Source organism: Onthophagus taurus, chromosome 2, assembly GCF_036711975.1.
Source record: "Onthophagus taurus isolate NC chromosome 2, IU_Otau_3.0, whole genome shotgun sequence".
NCBI lineage: Eukaryota > Metazoa > Arthropoda > Insecta > Coleoptera > Scarabaeidae > Onthophagus > Onthophagus taurus.
In genome coordinates this window covers 27,365,420-27,384,109 of record NC_091967.1, presented here as the reverse complement: position 1 = coordinate 27,384,109, position 18,690 = coordinate 27,365,420, and the positions used below count along the sequence as shown (strand labels likewise).

The 18,690-nt window shown below is 32.0% G+C and overlaps 1 protein-coding gene across 1 annotated transcript in view; it reads right to left on the bottom strand.

Annotated features, from left to right (window-relative positions):
• The window catches only part of LOC111420766 (leucine-rich repeat-containing protein 15), a 173,223-nt gene that overhangs the window by 153,499 nt on the left and 1,034 nt on the right, over nt 1–18,690 (bottom strand). The gene's annotated exons all lie outside the window — the stretch shown is intronic.

Sequence of the window (18,690 nt, the reverse complement as noted above, 5' to 3'; positions counted from 1 at the left end):
ATCGCGTGATACGTGGGGTTACCACCACGTCAAAAACACCTGAATGTACCATTAAACTTAACAGGGGCATATGTTCATAATCGAACAACGTAAACCAAAGGCAAGCAATGATTTGCGTGCGACACGATCGTCTACATCGGCTATTAATTTTTTCTTTGTGGTCGTCTATATTTGATTTTTACCGTTGCGATCTAACGATACGATTTGTTTATAAAGAATATTAAAAGAAGTCTATTTCAAATATAAAAACTATACATAAGATAACATTGATGATATTTTCCAAATGGAATATACTAAAATGGATTTCTCCAAGAGGATGTTCATTAAGGTAGATATCCCATTATATAGTCCAAAATTAAAATATAATAGCTTTCGGATCATCAAAGTTTGAGAGCGACCGTTGATTGTAACCGAGACCCTAATGGCTAATGAAATATTCATAATGACCGTACAGGTAATGTCAATTGCTAACGTTTTGTGGGCGAATATTCTATATTATACTAATGGATATTGTACTTATATCATGTGTTCTCAATGAACTTTATTAACAATTAATGTAACATCGATTACAGTTAGATTATGTAATTCGGAAAGAATCAATAAGCTCGTGCAAGAATTGAAACCACTTACCCATCGCGTGCATCGTAGACTCGGAAAACAGACCGGAAATGAGATTTTTATTTTCGCTATAAAATTTTTGTTTAATGTCAAGCAATATTAGCTCAAAACTTGATACAGATCTATAGTTTTCGAATATATGAGAAAGCAAAATCTATTTATTTAGGCTTTATCAGAAAATATCAAGACTGAATATAACTTCAACGAAAATTAAAGTTAAAAAAAATTATTTTTAGATGTGTACCTATCCAAAAAGAAACATAAAAATCTATTAATTTATTATAGTGAAAAGTAAACTCTATTGTTAGATCTGGTATACAAATAATGGGATTTAATACAAAAAGTTTTCCAGAAAAGAGCTTATAAGCAAGTCTGCTTATTTATGTTTTGCCAGAAAATTTGGAAAAAAAAACACATCGACCTTTTTTTGAGGAATTACGAAATTGTTACATCTTAAATTAAGGGTAAAACACTGTTTTCTTAGATTTAGGCACTGAGATAATAAGAAACGGATGTGTTAATGCAGCAATATGTTGGTATAGTGGATAGGTACATTGTTGTATCCATTGTGTAATGTGGTCAATTTCACCAATCTAATTTATATTGAGGTTCGATGGCTGTCTCATTGTAAACTTCTTACACATTTGTTTGACATGAAATCAAAGTGTTCTTTAAGAACCATCCTTTTCTACTGTCATTTAAATTGTAAAAAATGATGATCTTAACTTGGCTTCGAAGTCTTTTATACATATCCGATCTTAAACAAAAATTTCTTTTTGAAACACTGTATAATATTGTCTGCAACGGATGCACACGTAATACCAGAAATTAAGTTACACAACTTATAAGTATAGTGAAAGGTTTCCACAAATATTTTGCTAAACGTGGAAGTAACGACTGAATTAAAATTTTGCTACTCTGCTCTGTTAGCTGCCAACTTCATTCTCCGTCAAAGATTACCGTCAGTTGCCAAGATGTCTCTCAAGCTATCGTTCCACTTGGCTCGTGGTCATCCTCTCTTGCTTTTACCCCCGTTTGGCTTGCCAAATCCTTTTCACCTGTATATCGTCCTCCATCCTCACCATATATCCGTACCATACCAGCTTAATATCCTCCATCATTTGTAAAACGGGTATCGTGTTTAATTATCTTCTAATTCCCTCGTTTGTCACTCACCTGAACGATGTACTTCAAATATTTCATTTCCTTCGCCTGTATTTGGTTTTTCTGTCTTTTTGTCATAACTCAGTATTTACAGCCATAAATCAAGATGCTATTCTATGATGTATATTATGCTGTATACTACCATTTTTGCACACAATGCCACATATACAGCGTGTCCCGTATCTTCCGCATCAGAGCATTATACGGTTGTAGGATACATTCGTTTCCCACGTGTACTCACCAATAAATTCGTCATGGAAAGAGAAATAAACTTTTTCGATGAATCAAAGTTGTCCGTTATTGGTCGTCGTTAAACAGTTCCCGTGCGGTTATTATAAACATTTCGAAAAAATTTTATTAGAAAGATCGCTTCAGAATAATGTATTCTACAACCGTATAATGCTCTGATGCGGAAGATACGGGACACGCTGTATAAAATTAGTATTAAAAGAAAACTATGTGTATTTTAAGATTATATGAAAGACGTACGTTACATTTCTCATTTTTCTGTTGTGTTTCTCACAATCTCATTCATTGTGACTATAAACAGTAGCGGACTCAGCACTTCCCTTGTCTGACTCAATCTTTAGATTCGAACTACTCTAAAATGTGGATGCTCGATCTAATATGATTAACAGTATTAACGTAAAGACTTGAATACTTCTATTATATCTCAATTCGTTTCCTTAATCCTTTGGATTTCCCAGATTCTTTGCCGCTTTAAGCTATTAAAGGTTGCTCATGTAAATGAAACATTGATATACATGCCTTTCTATTTTTGATTAAAGCTTTTTCAATTATTTGGAGTAATGAGAGTGGGGCAGATATGGTCCTGAATGCTAGAATACTATTGTAAATTGGTAACACTATTGCTTTAGCCCCACCTCTCAACACTTTCTTTAACTTCCACGCCAATCTGAGGTTCTCAAGTAATTCGGCTACACCACTTTCACATAAGAACTTCAATAGTTTTGATGGAATTACGTGACATTTTACAGCCTTGCCAACTTCAAAACTTTCAGCTCAATTTTTAATTCTTCCTCTGAAATATCTTACTCCTCATTTTCTACCAGCACTTGGACACCGTCTATATTAAACCCACAATCCTTTTTTTTCTTTTCAACTTATTTACAAGTTTTTCAAAGTGTCTTCTCCATCTGTCTATAATCTCTGTTTCTGTACAAAATATTTTCTGTTACACAAAATTCATTATATGGTGTTGAAAAGTAGGATGCCGTGATTTTTTCAATTTTCTTTCTGCCTTTTTCTTTAAAATCCTGCTGAATTAATTCGTTTATATATTCCTTTTATATTTATGACCATATTGTTTCTTCGTGCTCTTTGCTCTAGTTCCTCTATATTCCCTTGCAGTCTACAAACATTACATGTTCTGTGTAGTATTTATAAGCTTGTTCAGAAAGAAAAATTTTTACTCATCAATACACAAACACTACACGGGTACTGTTAGAAGACACCTCGATATAAATACGCCCTTGGTATTGCCCAAAACGACTTGGAGCAGTTGCTTGCTCAAGGTACTGATCAGCAGTTTGACAAAATGCGATGTGAAGTTTCGTGACCTCATGAAGCGCAGAGACTATAGAAAACGAAGAAATGAATAAAGGATGTAAAGCCAATTTCAGGTAGTGAAATGTCACTGGGTGCTAGTAAATTCAGCGAAATCGAAGAAGATTTCATTCTGGTTCAGGAGAAGAAGAATAGAAAAAGAAGAGGAACGCGATATGTAAAAAGGTAATAGACTATTACTAATCTCCGATTCCGAAGAGAAGAACGTGCAATAAGCGAAGTTTAAGGGAGTCGCAGAACCTGTTAAGATTAAATCTCTCCCACTCATAATTCTTAGAGAAAAAGTATTCGAAAGGTCATGGAAATGGCTAAAGAGAAAGGAATTAACTCATTTAAAAATTTTAATACAAAAGAAGGGATTAAGATCTTTACGGTAACATCGGAAGGCCTAGAAATAGCAGGAGCTTTACTCTTCAGAAAAGAAAACATTGCAGAAATGTAGTACAAATAAATTCAATTTGCAGATTCAAAATAAAACGCCCGCTAAAAAAGTCAAAATCATATTTTTTTTATACCGCATGATGTTAACAATCGAAGAATTAATTGTATCTCGGAGTAGATGCCCATTTCGATTTATATTCCCCATTAATAAAGTCAAATTCAACTCGATATAGAAAAACAGATTGGGCTCTCGCAGATGTAAAAATATCGCATTCTTATAACAAGTTTAAAGAGAAAAACAACCTGGAGGATACTCCGTAAAATAAAATAAGGTGAGGGTGTGGTTGTTTTTATTCACTAAGCAAATTGCTCTACTCAGAACTTTGTGGAAAAATAAACCTGACACTGCGCGTGAATTAAAAGTAGAAGCAAAGAGAAAGGATTAATCATCGTTGTTTGTTCAAAAAAGTAAAAAGAAAATGAGCGATGCGTTAACTCAACATTATGATATAGAAGTATATGAAGAGGTTGAAAAATTTGAAAAATATGTATTGGAGGAAAACTTACACTTATAGAAGAAGCGTATTTTTAAGATCAATTGTAGACTATAATTGCGAAGCTGGTATAACGAATTCAGATTTTTCGCTCAAAGGTTCAACTTTAGAAAGGTACTTCTCCAAGGTAAACGTATATCGGCATTGTTTGCATATCTCTTCTATAAAACGATGCGGAATAGTTTAACTATGGTTTTTGATTAATATCCATAACTTCAAACTTTTAAACGGTTTTATAAAAAATGTGTTGGATCTTTTCTTTATTGGAAACCACACTGTTCCTCAAGAACAAAATGAAAAGAACCAAAAAGATTGTATTTTAAATTATGTAATCTTATTCGCTTTATTTTCTTAATACTTACAAGATTTCGAAAGAATTTTGCATTGATGAATGGTAGAAACTTTGGACAGATAACGCAAGAAAGATTGGGTTTTAAACATTTTGTACATTTGAAAAGATATCAATTTAGCATCAAAATGTTTAAATGTAGTTTTGCTTTTCTAATGGATGTTTGAAATCCTGACATCCTATGCCTAAGCAGACAAATAGGAAGTTATTGAAGAATTGATAATGAACTGTTCATGAACCAGTAATGGAGATGGCAAGAAAAGAAATGCTTAGAGAACATATTGTGACACCATGTTTTATCACATAATTATTATCAATTTATTGTATGCAACGTTTTTGTTTTTGTTCCCGCAGCGAACTGGAAATCTATTTTTAGGTTCTAAACATGTCACTTCTTTTTCGCACGTCCTCGATTGATCTGAGATCTTGACCAGATGAACGGAAAAAAAAATAAATCAAAATAATCGAATTCAAAACTAAAATTAACAAATTTTCCCCTAACAATCGGATGTCTTTACAAAAAAATAAAAATGATGAAAAAATAAGTAAAACAAAATGATAATAATAATTGAACTTCAGTGCAGTTAAGTCACGAAGCAAGTGAAGTATCAAAAAATATAATAATAACTCTAAATTAATACAATACAAAATTATCTAAACTTCACTTGGTAGTGTTTTGTATAAAGGAAAAATCTGACCTTTACTTCACAACGATGAATTTCACGATGATGAAAATAATACGTGTAGACACAAGGACGATTAAAAAAACAGCAACGTTCAGCAAACAAACAGCAAACGTCCTCCGGAAACACTTGGTAGAAGGTAAATACAGGAAATTTGGGTTATGTTGAGATTAATTAACTTCTTTATTCCAGATATACTTGTTTTCTGGAGATTTCCCAAATTCTTTTGTAAGGAATATAGCTCAAAGTAAAAACCTACACGTTTAAAGAAATAAAAAAAAATCGGAAAATACTGTACATATAATTAATTAGGGATGAATGGAGGTATGGGTGGTTTTCTTTAGTATGAAAGGAGCTTGAAAGAATTTAGGTTTAAGGTAGCATTAAGTAGATTAAGTTAGAATTAAAGAAATGTAAAACGGAAAGAGGTTTTAACCAGTAAAATGATTTAATCTTCCCTATAATTCTCTATTCCCGATAAAAACGGATACAAATCGATCGAAAATTCTAAACAAGAACTATTTCAAAATGTCGACTTATAAATTCTTATAACAATCCGTACACTACAAAGACTGGTTTCAAAAGAGGAAGAATAAACTTGTGCACGCGAATTAATTCCCCAAAAGTTATCAAAAATACTCACTATCAAAACGCGCGATAATAAAATTTCAAAAACTACTCCCTCCCTCTGTAATTGAAAAGAAGAAATAATAAAAATGTAAATAGAAATAATGATAATGAAATAAGGAAAAAGGTTTAGGATTTGTAAGATAAGGATTTCGTGTTTCCAAACTTGGTTTGCTGAAAACAAAAAAAAACAAAACAAAACTTAAATCTAATTTAAAACTAATTAATGATATCAAAAAATGGTATACAATTTTTTTGATTTCCGAACAAGTACAGGGTGTCCCAATTTCGATGTCCGAACAGAAGAGGTCCGTGATCCGTATATTATTTCAGCGAGCAGCGAGACTATGTGAAGGAGAGAACTTGAAGAAGGAGCAACACTTTCTACGAGGCGTGCTGCAGAAGAATGGATACACTTCGAGGGACATCAACCAGGCCATCAAGCAGCGAAAGCAGAAAGAGGACACGGTAAGTACAAAACCTTAGATTTATCTGTCTTCCCTATGTTTCAGGTGTAATGGAACGAATTGCTAGGCATCTCAAGAAGAACGACATCGTAGTGCGGTACGGCACGGTCAGCAAAATTCGGAACACACTCCCGATAGCCAAGGACAAACTAACTCCATTAAAAAGAGCGGGAGTCTATCGACTATCGTGTAGCTGTGGGAAGGTTTATGTTGGCCAAACTGGACGCAACGTCGAATGCCGCATCAAGGAGCATGAGAGGGATGTAAGGCTGAAGAAGATCCAGCAGTCGGCGGTTGCGGAACATTGCCATGCAGAGGGGCACCGAATAGACTTCGAACAAACAAAGGTGCTGGCTAGGGACAACAGATACTACCAAAGACTGACAAGAGAAGCCATAGAGATCCACCGACATAAAAATAACGTCAACAGAGAGGATGGCTGGGAGCTTAGCAGAACATGGAAGATGGTGGTGATCACGAAGACCTCTTCCCGCCTCACACCGGACGCAACGCAATTAGTTAATAATTAGCTTGTAATTAGCGTTAACTGATTATTAATTAGTTTTTCCGACTTATACACTGTGTTTCGGTGACTCGGGGAACAAATTTAACCACATATACTAGAGTGAAAATGATGACGATTCATGTAAAAAAAATTAATAAAAGTCTTCAAATTTCAAAGATACAGGCCATCAAAGTTAAGAAATTTTAACACATTTTTCCAAATATCTTAAACACTATTTACAGTAAAGCGCTGAAATTTGGTATAGTATAAATCAATGTGATGTAAATTCGTTAGGCAATTTATGAGTTGGATCGGTCCGCGGGAACATTACTATACAGGCTGTTCCTAAAGTTTGTTTGCTCAGAACTTTTTTATTCCATCATAACCCTACATTTATTTTTGCAGTTTCTAATAGTAAATTTAGTTTAGAAACTTTTATTACTCTTAGATATTACTGATAAAAATCACCGTTTTTGCGTTAAATGCAAAAATGTTGGGTTCCGATTTCAATAATAGCACTAAAAAAAAAATCTAAGTTTTTGAACATTTCCTTTAGTATTTTTTATTACTTGTCTTGTAATTTTATGTCCCTTTTTTATTATTCCTGTTAGTGTTGTCGTTTTTTTGTTTATTTTTTGTTCATTGTTAATTTATTATTTTTGCATTCTTTTATTAAACCAACTAAAACAAATTAAAAATGTGATTTAGCTAAATCTACACTTGGACATGTTGCATACATATTAGTTATGACAGCTCAGTTCGATTTTCACTTATCATTGCCAATTCAGATTATTTATTTATTTTTTTTTTTTAGTGTTATTGAATTCGGAACCTAACATTTTTGCATTTAATACGAAAACGGTGGTTTTTATCAATATTCTTTAAGAGTGATAAAAGTTTTTAAACTAAATTTACTATTAGAAACTGCAAAAATAAATGTAGGGTTTTGATAGAAGAAAAAAGTTCTGATCAAACAAACTTTAGGAACAGCCTGTATAGCATTGTTCCCGCGTACCGATCCAACTCAAAAATTGCCTAGTGATTTTACGTGATATTAGTTTACACTATACCAAATTTCAACGCTTTACCATAAATAGTGTTTAAGATATTTAGAAAAATGTGTTAAAATTTCCTAACTTTGATGGCCTGTATCTTTACAATTTGAGGACTTTTACTAATTTTTTTTTACATGAATCGTTATCATTTTCACTCTAGTATATGTGTTTACGTTTGTTCCCCGAGTCACCGAAACACCCTGTATATAGTTACCGATTTTTGATCTCGTCACTTCGAACCAGTTTCTGAAGAAGGTTGCAACATGGTTCCGAAACGTCAAACCTTTTATAAAAGACGCACGGCAAAACCAGAAAGTTTCTAGTGTTAGTTCTAATTTTAGTTTAATTAAGCAATTATTTGATACATTATGTGCCATCATAGTATGTATGGTTATCACCATAGCAACATTAACTTTTAAATATATACATTAGTTTTAGATAGAACAAAATGAATTTTTGTTAATTATTCAATAACTATAAGAAATATACCCCACAAACTATATATATTTGTTATCAGAAGAAAATAACAAATTATTTTAGGTCATAGCCTACTATGGTTTCCATTTAAAAAAAAAGTTACGTCTAAAATCTCGAAAATAAAAGATGGAAAAAAAATTCTACCTACGCCACTGTATTCTTCGTAAAAAGTTGCCCATATAATCAAAAATGTTTTATTTATAATACTCCATCGTTGATAATAAGTGAGATATTCGCGAATGTCGTTTTCGCAAAATTTTCAGTTTTTGCCGATAGGACGAAAACAAAAGACGATAGCTCTTCGTAGTTTTCGGCATTAGCATTTTCTCGAAAAACGAGATCATGACATGTAAGCTATTTTTTTTCTATCTCTTTTAGTTTCGGAGATAGGCTATGCGGACATCGAAATTGGGACAGCCTGTACACAAATCACAACAAAAAGGAAAAATGGACGCTATACAATAATATGTGCTGATTTGAATATGAATATAGCGAATTTATGTCGTAGGCTTTCGCGGCTGAAACTTCCGGGATATGCCGCGCTTTATTGAGTGAAATTCAGTCAAAATTTGTTTCTGAGGAAGGTTGTAACATGGCATCCGGAATGTCAAACGATCTAAAGTTTTTAGTTTTATTTCTAGTAGCTTTAATTTTAGAATTGCAATAATAAACTTGCTCTGTGAATTGACAGTATATAAATCAAAATGACTGCAATTATTTATATTTAACGGAAAAATTAAACTCGCCACCACTACACTTGGCCGATACCCTGCTGGTTGGCACGGAAATGCTCTTATGTTACTATTTTTGTCCGTATAACGTCCGATAACGAAATTGTTTAGATACATATTTGTAGCTAATTTGATATACAGGTGTCCGGAAATGACGTGTACGACGGAAGACCACAAGCATCTTGACCAAAAACAGTTTACTTATGTTACTTAAACGTGACAGCGGTATTCGTATTTTTCAATTTGCGTTTTATCTTTAATTCATAATGAACTTTTAAAGCCCTCTAGCGACTAAACTAAGTAATTTTAGATAAGTTGAGTTAAATCATCATATTTTTGGTCAAGGTACTTGTGGTCTTCCGTTGTACACGTCATTTCCGGGTACCTGTATATCAAATCACCTACTACAATTAACTTTGTCGTTGTTTTGTTAGCACTACACACCACAAAGGTAAATATGCTAAATAGCCTCTTAGGAACTTATCCACAAAATGTTGTGACTAAAAATCATTGCTGTTTGTAGTATCAACGTGAATATAAAAAGGTGCGGATGCATATAAATTACTCACACTTCAAGTTCATTTTCACTAAGCTGGGTCGGATTTTGTTCATCTTCATTCGCTTGCAGATTTATGTCTACCGCTTTACTCAAATACAGTAATGCAGAAAAAATTTCTTCGTCAACCACAAAATCTTATTGGTACCACTAACAAAGCGCATACGGCAAGAAGTTTTCTTAAACGTGCAGAATTGTCAACAGAGATTATACAAGTTTATAGAAGCTACATATTATACTGATACTTATTATACAGGGTGATTTATAACATACGTAGCAGATTAAAAGGGTAGGTACTAGAGGTAAAACTGATGAGATTTTCTTAATAATGTTTTGTTAAAAACTTAATTGTTACATAGATATCGCATGTTAATTTTTTAAATAATTTAATGTCCATTTTTGAGAACCGCTGATATACAGTAAAGAACAATTAAAATACTAGTCAACGCCATCCTCATTTTTGAAGGAGCTTTAAAACTACACAATTTATTATAAGTACGAATGCTCGCACGGCCTGTGTTAGACTAGAACTAACACTAGACCTAGAACTAGAAACTTTCGAGTTAACACTTCGAACTTGTTTCTGAAGAAGGTTACAATATCTTTTATTTTAGATTTTTATTAATTTTTTAGATATTCGCAGTTTGAATTTAAACGTAATGTAATACCGTATATTGTAAGAAATGCTTGGCCATTAATTCAACTTTAACGTTCAATATCTTTGTGATTATTAAGTTGTGGTCAAAACATTATTAAGAAAATATCTTTAATTTGGCCCCTAGTAGCTACCCTTTTAGTCTGCTCCGTATGTTATAAATCACCCTGTATTTGCGGATACTACTTACTGCTAATTGTACCCGCAAAAGCCGCAAAAGACAATTGTGCCCTTCACCAGGAAACGAAAGTTGGATGGACTAATCCGTCCAACTATCCAAGGTGAAGAAATTCCTTTCTCAAAGGAAGTCAAATATCTAGGAGTAATCCTAGACAAAACCCTATCATAGAATGGACATTTGCAGGGAGTTTTGCACAAAGCTAGACCATCCTTGTGGACTTGTCGCAGTCTTTGTGGAAAAAATAGGGGTCTTACCCCTGAAAGACTGTACTGGCTCTATGCGACTGTGGTTAGACCTATGATCACACACGGAGCAGCAGCCTGGTATAGGAAAGTCCGACAGACATCAGTTATCAGTAAAGTTTCACGAATTCAACGAGTAGCTGGATTGGCAATCTCTGGTTCGATAAGCACAACGCCAACTCTAGCACTGCAGGTTCTGCTTGACCTATCTCCTCTGCATTTGCATATAGAGAAAGTGACTAGAACAACCATTTACAGATTTAAGCAATATGCTCAAAACTGTTTCGACATGTCCATCCATGTACATGTACCAATGGGCTGGGGAAAACATTATAAGCACTGATACTGTGCTATCAATGCGGTCAGATTTGGTGGTATCACTATCAGTGATTAATGCTCGATACCAGATTCTACTGCCTGAGCGGCAGTCCTGGAGCGAAAATGAAAATTCTCTGGTTCAGGCAGACATTTTCTTGTACACAGATGGATCAAAAACGCCTGAAGGCGTCGGAGCAGGAGTATACTGCCAGACCTCGAATTAAGCAAGCTTGCAGCCTGGGTACGTACTGTACTGTATCCCAGGCGGAAGTACTATTAACATGGGTGCTAAACTCCTTCTTGAAAGAGAGGTAAAGAACATGACAGTACGAATTGAACAGAGTTTCTCTGATCTGGGTCCAGGGTCACTCTGGGATTGCTGGCAATGAAGCGGCAGATAAGCTAGCACGAGATGGCAGCGCTTAAGCGTTTGTGGGGCCGGAACCAGCAGTTGGTGTATCATTTGCGATGGCCAAATATAGAATTGGACCCAAAGTTTTTTTGGTTGCCATGGGACTCAAAGTGTTGCGATGTTCCTATTGCAACCTTATAGGACATCCTCGTTCACTTGGGGTTTTTTTTTTTTTTAAAGGGGTGGGACTGTTAAGTTTCTGTATGGTACTAATTAAATTTCCCTGGTGTTTGTTGCATGTTATTCAAGGGCTAGTTCTGTATGGGTATTTTAATTATGTTATTTTATCTTGTTTGTATGACCGTAATAATATCGTGTGATAGAATGGTGTTTTTTCAAACTATGGAACAGGAAGAAGGAATATGGAATAGTATAGGATAGGTGTGGATTATAGTGTTATTGGAAGGAAATGTTGGTTGCCAGGGGCCAGATTGTTCTGTAAACCATTCCTGTGTCCTCTTCTCTTGTGTGTAGTGTCGTTAAATTGTTACGTGCTATTTTAGTTTTTTTCCTTTCTATCACCTTCTCTATAATTTCTGGTTGATATCCGTTGTTCTTGCCAATTAGTTTTATTACTTCTATTTCTTTCTTCATTTCATTTTCACTTATGTGAAAAGTTGTGGTGTGAGTCTTTCGGTATGATTATGTCTGTTTGTGTTTTCTTTCTATAAATGTCTATGTTTATTCCATCGTTTGTTTTTTCTAATGTTAGATCTAGGAAATTGATCCTGTTATTCTGTTCTGTTTCAATTGTAAAAGAAATGGTTTCCTGCAAGGTGTTGATGTATTCATGTAGTGCCTTGACATTGTTTTCTTCTGTTGTATTAAGAATCACAAAAATGTCATCAACGTATCTTTGCCACAGAAGAATACTGTTTTATGTGGATTTCTGTCATTCATTATCCATTCCCTTTCCATTTTATCCAGAAAGATGTTAGCCAACATACCGCTTAGTGGTGATCCCATAGGGAGCCCTTGTTTGTAAGTATAGAAACGGTTATTAAAACTACAGAAGTTTTGTTTTAAGCATATATCAAATAATTTGTATAGATTATTACTATCTGTTTCGTTGCTAACTTTTTCTTTGAGTATATGTTTAATAATTTTGAGTGTATCTATGGTTGGGACATATTAAAGGGGTGGGACTGTTATGACACACACAAACACATATTTCATAAAAGAATTACAAACCTGACAAACATCAAATTCAATAAACAAGAATTTCGAATAATACAAAAGGGACCGAAATACGCATTGCCCACTAGACAGTTTGGGTCCCGTGGCAACCAAAAATCCCTTCGTCACCCTAAAATCTACACCTTTCCTAAAGGATCCATTTTCCATTTTCCACATATTATACCTTTGACAAACATTTAAGACACAACAATGTGACTGAACATGATACTAATTGGATAATTTTTTAAACAATGACGATAATATTAATTAAATGGTTTTGTTCACAAATTAATTTAAATTTAAAATGTATAAAAGCAACTAACTTCATTACAAATACATAACCCCAAAAACAAAAGTAAAGAAACGCATGGCGCATATTGTTGCATGGTAGGCTTATTGGATATTTCTGAATAACTGGGTAACAAGGAAAAGAAGAGTTAAAATATCAAGAGTAAGAGGATAACAGCCTAATTAACTAACAAATATGTCTTTTGAAAATATATTTACTGACGTGAGTTTTAGTGATTTTTAGTTTTATTTTATTTTTCATTTTATTTTTTGTAACAGAAATTTGTGAATGTTGTTAACTTTAGTAAATGATTTTTATTTATATTACATTAGGTTGCTCCTGAAGATGATTAAATGTATTGATCGAAACCGGTAGAGCTAAGATTAAAAGAATTCATCTATAAATACACACATGTTTTATTGCATTTACATTTTTATTTGTTATAGCCAGTAGCTTCTGGTAATACGAAAAGTAATTGAATTGACAATGTGGCTCGATAATGTTCTTCACTAACACTATTTCAAACTTCCGGGCTTTGTTATTTTTGGGTTTGTGTTGGGTAACGGTATGGGATGGATAAAAAAGGTTTGATGTGGGGCGGCAATTTTAATAATGTGTGGTGTCTATTAAATAAAGGTCGTTTCGAAGTGCGAATAAACCATCTTTCGTGTAGCACGACAGTATTAGTCAAAGGATGCCAAAAAATGATATGTTGATTGAAAATCGAATGGTTTTCTTCTCAGGATTATGAAGAAATCTAGTAGCTTTCTTCGCTTACTTCCAACAAGCAGCGACCGGTTGCAAAAATTAAATGATGAGATTCTTCCGAGTCGAAGAGCGCGATTGTCCATTTGTGGTTGTCTTTGTATTGCTACAGAGGACGTATAGCTGATTAATTGCGGTCATTCTAGTGGACGAACGGCAACCGTTCACGAGGTTTCCTGGTGTCTAGCATGTGGGAGCGTCACATCAAACGGATTCATGATCTTATTAATCAAGGTGATAGAATTATTGGTAGTCACAGATCGCTCAGTGCTTCTTGAGATATTTTATAGAGTGACCATTTTTTGCTACACGGTAAGTTCGGATGATTGGAATATAACATATTTTTTATTAAAAAAGTAAAAATTGTCGTTATTTAATGTTTCTTCTAACTGCTCCATACCATGCAATGCCAAATACATTTTTATATGTGTTTGATTGATGACGATTGATTATGTATCAACGATTATATCAAAATTATTGAAGAGATAGAAAAAATTATTTTAACATAAATTATTTATAATAAAACAAAAATAAAGAATAACAAAAGTTCACCAAGCTATAAGCAATGCAATTTTTAATTAAAAAATTGTAATCGTCAAAATATCAAAGTTATTGTTTTTCGTTAAGCTGATAAGTCAAAAACTAAAAACGAGGAAAAGAAATTTAATAATTTTAATAATAATTGTTTATATTAGAATCACCTTAGTGATAACCTAGTGGAAATCCTCAAAATATTGAAATTGATATTACACAAAATCTAAAAGCTATAGAGAAAAATATTTTACGTATAAATTGTTATCAAAAATAGCCAAAATATTCCTCATTATATTAAAATTGAGTGTTAATTAAATCAACCTTAATTCTAAAACAAGTCGCGATAGAAAAAAATAATTTCAACAATTTGATTATAATCATCTTTTAATTTTAAATTGGAAATCACCAAAACATCAAAGTTGGTAAACACGTAATATATGAATGATCAAGTTATTTATTATTTATAAAAATTTTGAATTAGATATTGTAAATTTACAAAATGTCAATTTTCTTGATTTTCGTTGCTAAACTTAGAATAACTCAAAAACTGGAAAGAAATAATTTTAACGTATACCGTTGGAAATGAAGCGAAAGTCATAACCATAATAAGATAATAAATATATCATAAATAATTGATAATAAGAAATTAGAAATCTACAAAACATCAAAATTTATGGTTTTCGTTATTACATTCAATCGTAACTAGAAAAGTAAATGCGATAGAGACATAATATATATGTGAAACAAAATTGTTCATAATGAACCAAAAATTTTTAATTCAAAATTGTGACTTCATAAAATGTCAAAATTGTTGATGTCTGTTGCTAAAATCAGACAAAACATATACCGTTAGGAATGGACCGAAAGTTAATAATAATTGATAACCAGAATCAGCTCAATTAAAATAGTTTGTTAGATAGAAATTAGAAATCACCAAAACATCAAAATTTATGGTTTTCGTTATTACATTCAATCGTAACTAGAAAAGTAAATGCGATAGAGACATAATATATATGTGAAACAAAATTGTTCATAATGAACCAAAAATTTTTAATTCAAAATTGTGACTTCATAAAATGTCAAAATTGTTGATGTCTGTTGCTAAAATCAGACAAAACATATACCGTTAGGAATGGACCGAAAGTTAATAATAATTGATAACCAGAATCAGCTCAATTAAAATAGTTTGTTAGATAGAAATTAGAAATCACCAAAACATCAAAACTTATGACATTCGTTATTAACGTCAATCGTATCTCAAAAAGAAAATGCGATAGAGATAAATATATTCAAAAGCAATTATTTATAACGAACCAAAAATACATAATACATGATTAGATTCTGTTTATTTATAACAATTTTTTAATTAGATTTTGTAAATACACAAAATATAAATTTTATTTTTGTTGCAAAAGTCAGTGATAACTCCATAACTAAAAACTACAAGTGATGGAGAGAAACAAATTTAACATATATTGTTGGAAATGAACCGAAAATCAATTAAATTAAAATCAGCTTTTAGTAGAAGTTGGAAATCACCATAACATCAAAATTGATGATTTTCGTTATTAACATCCAATCATTTATTTCAAAAAATAAAGGCAATTGAGACATATTTACTCGGTTTAAGATGCAACTGGCTTATCTCCAATATCGAAAATTATTCACGAGATACAAAAAAAAATTCAGAAAGTACAAGTATACATGTGATCAAATTAACGATTATCCAAAAGTACAGGGTGGTTCAAATTCGATGTCTGAATAGGCTAACTCGGAAACTATAAGAGTTAGAAAAAAATAGCTTACATGTCATGATCTCGTTTTTCGAGAAACTGCTAATGCCGAAAACCTCAAAGCGCTATCGTCTTTTGTTTTTCAACAAGTGCAATTATCTTGGTTATTATTATAGGTGGAGTATTATAATTAAGACATTCTATGGACACTTTTTTACAGAGAATTTCATGACGTAGTCAAAAAAAATTTTTCGGTTTTAGATTTTGAGATATCAAAACAATTTTGGTTTTTTTAAATGGAAACAACCACTGATTATTCGCTTATTAAATTCGTTATTTTTTTCTGATTACAAAAATATAGGGTTTGACAGGTCTATTTTCTATTATTTTAGAATAAAGCTAAAAATAAACTTTTTTTTTAGTGTCGTCAAAGAAATTAAATTTACAGTTTCCTGTAAATTATAACTAAAAATTAAAAAACATATTTCTGATATTTGAAACAAATACATTTGTTGAACTATTTAATTTATATTTGTTTTACACAAAAGTTGGAATAGATTGCATTATTTAAGATTTTTTATTAATATTTAATATTATTATTAAATGACTTAATAAATTATTGATAGATGGCGCTCATATATTGTTTTTCCCTAGATTTACAAAGTAGCGCGGTTCATGAAGCCTGTTTTCGAGCCAACATGGCGGTTTGACAGCTTGTCACTGTATCCCATCACTTATTTACAAATATTATTGCCGTCTTGTTGCCTTTGGAATTGCAAAAATGGCAGTAAGAAGGACTTTCGACTCTTCAGAATACCACGAGAAAAAAAAGAAAGGAAATTTGGCGTAATGTTATCAATAGAACGATATAGTTTTAAATTTCCCGCTTGACTTTCGAGCCAAAATGGCTTCAAACCGCGGTACTTTGTAAATCTAGGGACTTTATTTTTTTAATTCAAATAAACATTGCAACATTTGTTTGTATTCAAAAATTTTCAGAAGTGTCAAATTAAAAATCCTGTTTTTTAAGATGTATTACTAAAAGTGTAACATGTTAGAATGTTACATATTAGAAAATAAAGTAAATTTTATATAAATTTTTAGTAGAATAATTTTTAGTTATAGTACCGTAATTTACAGGAAACTGTAAATTTAATTTCTTTGACGACACTAAAAAAACTTTATTTTTAGCTTTATTCTAAAACAATAAGAAATAGACCTATATTTTTGTAACCAGAAAAAAATAACGGATTTAATAAGCGAATAATCAGTGGTTGTTTCCATTTAAAAAAACGAAAATTGTCGTAATATCTAGAAATCTAAAACCGAAAATTTTTTTTGACTACGTCATCTTATTCTCTGTAAAAAAGTGTCCATATAATGTCTTAGTTATAATACTCCACCTATAATAATAACCAAGATAATTGCACTTGCTGGTTTTACGATATTTTCAATTTTGGCCTCTAGGCGAAAAACAAGAGACGATAGCGCTTTGAGGTTTATAGTTTCGGAGATAACCTATTCGGACATAGAATTTGAACCATCCTGTACATAAACCACAACCATTTCCATTCTAGCTGTAATCATTTTCTAGGTATAAAGCAAGAATCTTAATTGTAATATGTACATTTTTAGTAATTAAAATCGATTATAACTCAAAATCTAAAGAATCATTAAAATCATTAACAAAAATCGTTTGTAATGAACAATAAAAGTATTTGTCCACGACTACCTTATAATATATACCTTATGAATGAGTTTTCTAAAACAAAATGGTAGTCATTTTTCACGGAGTGAATAATAGCGGTGAATAATAATCTTTATTCACGGGTAGCCATCTTGACCAGACTAATAATAATTATTTGAAACGTTAAAAGTTCAAAAAACGTCAATTTAATTCAATTTTTTAGGAGTTTCTAAATGTTTGACATTAAAAAACCTAAACAAATTCCTTTTTTTGTATGATTTAAGCATAAATTAATTAATTTTCGTAAAGAAAACGACGGTTTATAAAACTGACACTTAATTTTGACAAATTGTTGTGAAGTTGGTTACAGTTAGTAACATTGAATTTGTGTCACATTGACGTTTAACCTTTATTCAAAAATTTATTTAAAAAATAAATTTATGGAATCAATTTAAATAGTCGTGGACAAAGTATAGTATTCTACTCGCATATAATGAGCTATTATTCACTCAGGTTAATTATGCCACTCGCTACGATCGTGACATAAACTTAACCTTCGTGAATAATAGCCCTCATTATATGCTCATATAATAATATACTATATTCATAAACAATTTCATTCTGAATAAGATATTCTTTGATCCAAACCGAAAGAGTTCAAATGTGGAATTTAAAATGTGCTTAAGTGGAATTATATACCGTGTCATGCATAATTTGGAACCACTTGTAGAATTACTAAGACGCTAAATTCCACTGGGTGAAAATACGAATACATTATTCCTTAATTAACTTGTTTCGTATAAAACAAATGGGGCACCTAATTTTACATTACCATTACATTAAAAACTTAAAATTATTAAATATTTAAACTAAATCTGCTATTAATATCAGAGGAAAACTTTTCGGAAAGTAGGTATTTTTGACTAAATTATTTACAAAATCAG